At 43.2% G+C, this 9879-nt stretch overlaps 1 long non-coding RNA gene across 2 annotated transcripts in view; it reads right to left on the reverse strand.

Annotated features, from left to right (window-relative positions):
• Positions 1 to 680, reverse strand: part of LOC139756563 (uncharacterized) — a 32854-nt gene extending 32174 nt beyond the window's left edge. For both annotated transcript variants that reach the window (XR_011714380.1, XR_011714379.1), the window contains exon 1: positions 551 to 680. This is a non-coding gene — a long non-coding RNA (uncharacterized lncRNA). The remainder of the gene's footprint in view (positions 1 to 550) is intronic.
• Positions 681 to 9879: the final 9199 nt, after the last annotated feature.

The raw sequence follows: 9879 nt of genomic DNA on the forward strand, positions 1-9879 counted from the left end.
CTACCACCACCACCCACGCTATCCTCTATGTACATATCACATACGTCCAGACATATCCTACCACTCCACATAACACCACCTCTGGATCTCTCCCTCTACTTACACACAACACAGTCACAACAAACAACCTAGCAGGAGATCTGGGCCGCTAAAAACATTCCTGCTGGAGGGGAGGTCGTAGGCCTCCCGACATTCTGAGAGCTCTTTGTGGCCATGATGCCGACTCATAAATTAAATATGTTCTCACAAAGCAGTTGATAAGCATCTGCCCTAACAGAAGCCACTCTTTACCTGACGGGTCTGTCATTCAGAGCTCTTAAGAGTGTGTGTTGCTGCCGCAATATCGCTCGCGTGAGACAAAATCCGCATCTTTGAGCAAGAGGAAATACAAGAACGTCAACATGAAATGGTTGATGATGTTCACGCTATTACTCCTCGCCGTTAACGCTTATTTCTAGATACATTTTAAGGGATCAGAACTCAGAGCTTCAGTTACGAAGAGCTAATCATCCTAATCTATTCGAGGATGTGAATATCATTAATCACTTACCTCACGATCAAGTAGTAGTTGGTCTGAGGAGATGCAGCTGACAGACGACGGCTGTTGGCTTGAGCGGCCAGCCCCCCCGAGTAGCTGACGCTGTTATGTCGGGTGGACGTCTCCCGACTGTCCAGCGCCGTTGTCACAGCCTGTCAAAAACATTCCTACTGTCAGACAAGTTTTTTTTTTTTTTTTTAGGTCTTTCCGTATTAGGACCGGCGGCTGCAAGTAATAAATACAAAACATGTTGCAGGGAACTTTGCTATATCGAACAGCTAACAACAACAGAAGGTTAATGTCAACATTCTGTTTTGAAAGTTAAAGCTACCCTGGGGATAACTAAGGAAATACGACGAATGTTAGGGTATAGAAGGTAACTTGGCCGGTTGCATTCCTCGGCTGACGACCCATTTGCATGAATATATACTTAAGACTACTTACCCTACGTTTGATATCGTTTAGAGAAACATTAAGCATCATTTGTCATCGGGGGAGATCCCCTGGTGATGTGGTTCTCCACACGGACAAATATCTATTGACAACATCACGTTAAAGGTCAGGTCAGGTTACCCTCCTCCCGTCCCACAGTGGTATCCTTGCGATGTGTGTGTTTGTATGTGTGAACTTTGGAGTTTGTGCGGGTGTAAGTGCACATATGCATGGAAGTGTGCTTATGTGTATTAGGGCGTATCTATGGTTGTGTATGGTAGGTAGGGAGGGGTAGCTAAGGAATGCTGTTCATCTCCCTTCCTACCTCCGCGTCGCCTCCACACACATCCTAAACGCATACCAGCTTCTCCTCCCTCTCATCACAGAAACATACCTCGTCTTTTCAGCTATTTTTTTTCTTTTCTTCTTGGGTCTACTTCACTTCCTTCTCCTTCCTTCAATTGCTTTGATGTTTTATGGATTCTGGAGTGGTAAACAGGGTGTGGGATTGGTGGTCCTTGCAGTTTCTGTAGAAAAGAAAGTGAATTACTCTATTGATTCGTGTCAGGAGGAAGGATTTAAGGGTTTATCAAGTAACGTGCTTATCCAGCTGGTTCAATCTTTCTGATGACATTTAGAAATCTACGAGACTCAGGAAATAAATGGATTAGACACAAAAAACAAAAACAGTTTTACATCATGGCTTTACATGGGTATGTTAAGTATTTCTGTTATTCTAATGTGTATCATCTTATGCAAATTACTAAATTCCCTAACTAGAAAATCCGCCCGAGCAATATATTCCTAAAGAGGACTCTGTACATGATTTAAATAACCACTTTAAAACTTATATGGGATGAAATTTCTCCTCTAGTTACTTGATAAGATAAATACCAAATAATACAATAGAATACAAAAAGCAACAGACCACTGGGTCCCTTTAGGCCATGTCTTTCAAAGGAAAATTTTTCATTGATACGAGAATCTATTTTTTGGAGAGTGCTGTGAATAATGAAATTGGGATGAAAAGTAAACTATATCAGAAATATAATTAGATCGATAATGAGAGACCTAGTAAGAACATGATGATGGTGATTACAAAATTAACGAAAACCACTTAACTACAATAATGATAATAATACATGACAGTGAAAATGACAAGTAACAATGACAGTGACAGTAAGTACGGCTACTATCACCACCACTACTACAACAACAACTACTGCTACTACCACTACTACTGCTGCTACTGCCAATACTACAACTACTACTACAGCAACAACTACCACTACTACTACTACCACAACAACAACGCTACTGCCAATGCTACTACTACTACTACAGTAACAACTACCTACTACTACTACTACTACTACCACAACAACAACGCTACTGCCAATGCTACTACTACTACTACAGTAACAACTACCACTACTGCTACTGCCACTAGAACAACAAGTACTACTACTACCGCTACTTCCATAAATATCAGTCAGCTTCCCCGCTTACCATGCATGAATATGTGTGTATATTTGTATATTCAAATGAGTATAATATATATGCGTGTAGTTTATGTATACATATGTGCTCCCGCATGTTTACTTACGTATGTAGGTCATGTGTGTGCGTGTACATGCGTTCTGCTTTTTTTCCTTCGCTGATAAATTATTGCTGACATTAGTGGCGCATTCTGACGAGGTTGGGAACCGAACTCTGCCGTAGTGCTTACGCCAAGAATTACTCTATTTACGGTTTCCGACGCTCCCTCGCCCGGATGAGAAAGGGCGATGAGATGGAGAAAGATCGAGAGAGGGAGAGAGAGTCCTCCTCACCATCTGAAATTTTGCTGTTCCATTTAGATAATTCCTCGATCATTTTAGGACACTAACATTCCTTGAGACATAAGTATCCTCAGCTGAGCATTAAACTTTTAACAGACATTAAATCAGGTGACAATACAGGAGATATTTCTGAAATATAACAAAATCTTTAAGATTTATTTGGTTTTCCGTTTCAGGCGTAGGAGGAGTGGATACCAGCCTGAAGTGACATGAACGAGATGATCGAGAGGAGGAATAGCAGCAGTACGTTCCTCCCATATTGGTCCCAGCCCCAGCTATGGAGGGGTTAGAAGACCTTCGCAACTATCGTACGGTGGTCATAGCAAGAGATAGATATATGTATATACATTCTACGGACGTTTACGTGGCATAAGTCATTCTACGAAGCCATAGATTGAACGTGGGAGTTTACATGATCGAAAGGCAATGAGGGCGAGAGACAGCACTATCGCTGCCACCTCTATCTCCACTGCCACCACCACCACCACAGCTACCGGTAGCGGGCGGGCGGCCCATCAGAGACAGGTCGGCATAATTGGAGTCATGTCACCGGAGGCTCGGTATGAATCCACAATCGCCTGCTGGACCTCCTAGTCGCAGGTGTGGCCAACTGTGGGTGGTTCAAGTGGCCAGTGGCCGTGGGTGGCCCAAATGGCCAGTGGCCGAGGGTGGTTCAAGTGGCCAGTGGCCATGGTGGTTTAAGTGGCCAAAGGCCATAGTGGCCATCTTTCGTAAGGATGTGACTAGGAGGGAGGGAAGGAGGGAGGACACAGGTTATCATAGTCTACAGTACGTTAACTTTATCCTTCAAGTACGACAACTTAAACCCTGGGTTATGACAAGTGAATCCATGAGGATTCCTGCTCTTTATTTTCTATCAAAACCTCCTCAAATTTCCAGTTGCTGTGGACTCACAGGTCGGGACAAATGTACAGTCTAGCACATGTAGACTCACAGGTCAGGACAAATGTACAGTCTAGCACATGTAGACTCACAGGTCAGGACAAATGTACAGTCTAGCACATGTAGACTCACAGGTCAGGACAAATGTACAGTCTAGCACATGTAGACTCACAGGTCAGGACAAATGTACAGTCTATCACCTGTAGAAGGAGGTGCTTGCAGCCAGCCAGCTCCAAGCAGGACACATAAGAAATCAGCCAACTTAAGGCAGGGCATGCATGCAGTCAGGCAGCCGGGCAGGATACATGGGCTGCCAGGCAGGATACAGAGGCGGAGAGGCAAGCAGGTAAAACATGGGATGCTAATTAGACAGGCGGCACAAACATCCTGGCTGGATAAATGCACATAGGAAGGATACACCACACACACACACACACACACAGTGGCTATGAGTCACCAAGGGCTTACCAAGAGTCGGACACCACATGGGCATAACAGTCGGCCTTCACCCAACCCAGGTGTTTCATCCTCCCCTTGACACTGGTCGATAACAGTTACTTGGCTTGTTCTGTTGTGTGTGTGTGTGTGTGTGTGTGTTAATACTGAAGTAGAAACATGTTACAAATACACAAGATTAAGAGACGGGGCAACATGATTGTAAAACTCTCTCCATAACACACATATAGTAATCACACACACACACACACACACACACACACACACACACACACACACACACACACACAGCCCTTCAAGGAGTCAGTAAGGCAATTCATGGCATCATCAGTCATGAAGAACAGAGAAAAAAAAGGAGGAATTATAATCACACGACTGTTACTTCAGAATCACATCCTTCCTAACTCTATGTGTCACTTTCCCTCCACTCTACCCTATTGTGCAAATGTGACATAACACCCAAACGTCATACATTAACCATAATGTTCATAGCTTCATAGAAATCTATACTACCAATAAGACTTATGGTGTTGGAACAGCTCAGACTTGAAGATGAGACAAGACTAGTCATCAAGCTGCTTACATATACGATTCTGTGAGTTGCACCAGTCGACCTTCATACCAAGGAAGCCTGATGTTAATGTACAACCTGCTAGACACACGCGCGACTGTCAAAACACCTCAGGTCTTTTGTGGTAACAGAGAGAGTTGCTCAGTGAACTTGCAAGCAATCTCACTCAGGATTGGTATGAAGGGAATGGTCGAAGCAGTTACAAGAACAGATCTTATCAGGCGTATCTTTGCTGGGAACATGTGTCCAGGCATTTAGAAGGGAATCATCTGTTTTTAAGCGCTTTACCACATAACATGAGCGTAGGTGATGGGGGTACCGTCAGAAACTGTGTTTACTAATGTACATAACTAATTCTATTGACGCTTCTCATCCTGGACATTGCTAGGCAAGGTTGGACATGAAGCCTTGCACAATCAAGTGTTGTGTTTGTACCTCCCTTGTGATTCTGTCTTAATATCCCTTTGAGGAGAAGAAGAAGAACATAGTTACGAAAGAGAAATGTAAATGATGAGCATTTACTCTGAAGCAAATACGTTGTCTATATAATTGAAACCATCTTCTCTCTTAAGCATCAAAGGTTCTAGTCACAAACCAAAATTCTTTCATTGAGGCCGGGTCTTGAACTCAGAAAAGGGGTGGTTATATACAGATATTAGGAGAAACAGAACAAAAAATGATACAAGATTTTTTTGGGGGGAGGGCAAAACCTACCTACTATTTTTATACAAAGATGATAAGAGTTCCAAGGTTTAGCAATGTAGAAAAGGAAACATCACAACGGCCCACGTTTTAGTCACAAATTATGCTCTTCAACTCCAATTCATAGCCGACGACAGTGCATTTACTTAAAGCCTAAAAACTCATCTCAGAAGCATTATTTCGGAAGATGAAAAGTAATACGACTTAAGTTCTAAGCAGAAGTTGTAAATAACTTTCCCGTCCTGGTCACCAGGGATCACAAATGTGACTCAATCATAATCATATTCTGATTCAACAGACAACAAGTGTTCCTGTCTTATCAAACTTTAATCGAAATGGTTTATATTCCAACAGAACTAACTGTGGTCCATATCACTCTTCTTATAGAGGGTTCACTGATGTTATCTAAGCCATAAAAATAAGTCAAAATCGCCCTAAATTACTACGGAAGAAGGAATGATTATGGATGATAGGGACGTGTATTGCCGTATACCTCTACCAGTTATAATGTGTACACTCGCCCGGCGAAATGATGTCCATTAGGGTATACTTCTCCATTCATTAAAGGATGACACGAAGATTAACTTCGCTGACGAACGGTGGAGGAAGAGGAGCTGTGTACGATTTGAGACCCACCGTTTGGGAACTCTGTCTCTATGTGTGTACTACAGCGACTATATCGTCGTCATGTCTGTACTTTGTGTCTGATTAGTTTTTGTGTATTATGGGGAGAGAGTCTTTACACTGTGTTGTGTGTGTGTGTGTGTGTGAGTCTGTGTCTGTCTGGCTGTGTGTCTTGTCTATCTTCCTGGTTTTCCGCTAACTAGGGCAGGAGCTGGGCGGCCGCAGCGGCGGTGTGGTTGGTCCCCCTACATTCCGGCTAGGGAGCAGCAACTAAACGTCAACTGCACGACCGGTCACTTATTTCATGCTGGTTGACGGCTCGTAAATGACAAAAGTCTGAGTGAGCGATATTAAGATGACGAGGAGAGGGGTTAAGGAGGAGTTGGTGGTGGGAGGGAGGGGTTGTTAGAGAGGGTTGGGGTATGGGTTAAAGGGGGAGGTATGGAGGTTAGAGACGAAGAGGATGGGGTGGGGCTTTAGAAAAGGAGAGGTGGCGATTTAGAAAGGGTATAGGGTAACGGGTAGGAGAGAGGGGTGGTGGTGGGGATCAGAGACAAAAGGGGTGGGGTTTTGAAATGCAAGAGTTGGGGTTTGACACGGTAAATGTGAGGTTCGAGATGGATGGGTAAAGGTTTAGAGTGGGAGGGAGGATGAGTTGGTATGGGGAAATGAGTGGGATAAGAAGGAAGATTAAGGTAGGAGTAGTGTAATGGAAGAGCAGGAGGGAGATAAGGAAGCCCCGTTTTCAAAACCTCGTTCCAGATGTAAACAAAAAAGAAAAAGAATATGGGGAATTATCTTGATCCATTTCCATGAGGCTACCTGGCTTAGACTAGGGTATATGCATATGTATATAGCGTTAATGAGATGGCCTCGATTAGGGTATCAGTCGCCAGTGCCGTCCCAGCTAAAACACACACACACACACACACACACACAGACAAAAATAGTAATCACACACACACACACACACACACACACACATACGAACACACAAGGAAGCTGTCTGTAAATAACAGCACATGTGTTGAAACCTACACATCAATCACGAAAGGTCCGTAAAACATCCACATCAATAACGAAAGGTTCGTAAAACACCCACATTTATAACGAAAGATCCGTAAAACACCCACATTTATAACGAAAGATCCGTAAAACACCCACATTTATAACGAAAGATCCGTAAAACACCCACATTTATAACGAAAGATCCGTAAAACACCCACATTTATAACGAAAGGTCCGCAAAACACCCACATCAATAAAAGAAAAATAATCATAAAATTCCCCACGCATCGGAAATGTTGCTTACAAGTCGCGGGAGAGTCCTGACTAACGAAAACAAATGGTTCATCCTCACCTGGCGAGATGCAAATTACAGGTTATTAACTTTTAAGTCCTCCGCCAGACGCGCTAATGCTACGCTTATTCAAGCTCTTTAAGCACATCCTGGAAACGTCGGTTCGATCCACCCCCTCGGGAGGGTAGATGGATTCGAGGGCACATCCTCCCGTGTAATTATCACTTTACGATTTAATTTCACGACGGAAATGGAACTGATAATAATGTGATAATTTGTCCCTAACGAAGGACCTGGAGAGAGCCAACAAGCAGGGTAATTATGTGTAGACACGGAAGGTCAGCTGAGCAACACTTCTGATGCCGGGTAAGGGTTAGGCTGGGCTGCGTTACGTTACGTTAGGTTAGGTTAGGTTAGGTTAGGCTAGCTTGGGGTAGGCAAAGTTAGGTAAGGTAAGCTGGTTCAAGATAGATTTGAGTTGGGTTGGGTTCATTCAAGTTACAGCAATCTAGGTTTAGTTTGGTTTAGGTTGGATTGATTTTAATTTTTCTTTTTAGAAATGATAGTGGCAATGGTGGGTGACAGAGGGTGGCGGTTTGGGTGATATAGATGATCGGGATTGTGGTTGGGTTGGAGTGATAAAATTGGCTGAGGATGGAGAATGGGTGGCAGTGGTAGTGGCACTTGGAATATGTAGGAAGGGAGGATAACAAAAGACCTGAAGGTCCATGATTTTTTTTTCTATTTAACTCAGATTATCTTAAGAGAAACAGGACAGTATAGGAGAAAACACCTTGCCACCCACTTTTCCCTGCAGCTTTCTGGTAGAATTCTGAGACTGTAGTAGTGACAGTAGGATGTGGATAGTGGTAGTACTTAGTGTTGACAGTTGTGGAGAACGACTGAGGGCGTATTTAGTGTTATGATGACCTATTTGTTAACTACGGGGTGAGAGGTTTACACTCGTGGGGCGCCCCTGTTGTACTTTAGGTACAATCCAGTGGACTTTTAAATTGGTAGGTTACCGGCGTTCATAGTCCTCCTAACTCAGACCATTCCAAACCACCTTGCACCCTTACGATCGACCAGTATTTCTACATATCCTTCTCAACCAACTTCTTAGATTCCGATCATGGCCTCGGGTAACTCTGGCACCGCACTTGGTAAAACGCTGCTTACTGTTAACCTCATCAAATTGATTTCGCAACTTAAATACTGTTATGAGGTCACTCCTCTTCCTTCTCGTTAATGCTGTGATCAAGTCACTGCCCTTTCATCTCTCTTCTAAGGAAGACAGTCGTGTGGCCTTCGACCTTTCATTGCAGCTAAAACTCTCTTAATTCCGATACCATCTTAGTTGCTCTTCCTCAAGACCTCGTCAATCAGATGTGTGCAAGCGAGTACCTGGGAATACGCTTGCGTGCTCTTCCTCATAATCGTGGTACATAAAATGAACATATCTTCTTCGATTAAGTACATAGACGAATAATAATAATACTACGAGGTCTCAAGCCTGACATGAATATATGAGTAAATTATTTACCACTGCGGGCCGAGGCAATGAGTCACTCACTGTCCGTTCGGGTACGTGGCTTCGTGTCGGGCCATTAATGTCTCGGTACGTGTCTTGTGCCGGTGTGAGAACGCGTATCCGGACGTTCCCGGCCAACGCTGATCGCTTAACCGACCCTTTTTACCTGACGGGAGAACCAGTCGAAACAGGTTCTGTAACGGACACCAGCCTGCATTTTTCTCATCCTAATTACAGGGAGTTAAAACAATAAAACAATTATCTTCGCCTGCTGGGTTATTACAAGATATTATCTTGTGATTCGTCAGTATTTGTGAGAATGATAGAAACACCACAATATACAGAATATACAACCCCTCCACAAACGCAGTTCATCTATAATCATCTAGACATACTCTGAGTGTATATCAGACATACATACGACCATTTATAATCATCTATACATACACTGTCAATGAATCAGACATGCATATGTTCATTCATGATCTATACATTCACTGTGTATATATCAGACACACATATGTCCATCTATAATCATCTCTACATTTACTGTGTATATATCAGACATACATATCACGTACATATGGCATACACATGAATGGCCTTCATTTGATTCTTGAATGCGCTATCGCTTAATTCGATACACCCATCAAAATACTCTTATCTCAGTTACCTAAAAGCAATCCACCACTCAACAGACATACATATATGTACTAAAAGCATACACCCAGATATACACACATACCCCTGCCATCCTTACACACCCACAGTCTCTCCTAGGAAATACAGTAACAAACCTTACTTGGAAATAAACTCATACACACATACATACCCATGCCAGCTATACACGCCTACCTGACCCACCCATACAAGACAGCGATATACAAACCCAATCAACCAATCCCAGTCTAGATCAACCTACCAGAGACGACCCTGTCAACCAAAATTACCTTCCTACCCAACAACCGAAATGAATGCAAC

Source organism: Panulirus ornatus, chromosome 22 (genome assembly GCF_036320965.1).
Source record: "Panulirus ornatus isolate Po-2019 chromosome 22, ASM3632096v1, whole genome shotgun sequence".
Classification (NCBI taxonomy): domain Eukaryota; kingdom Metazoa; phylum Arthropoda; class Malacostraca; order Decapoda; family Palinuridae; genus Panulirus; species Panulirus ornatus.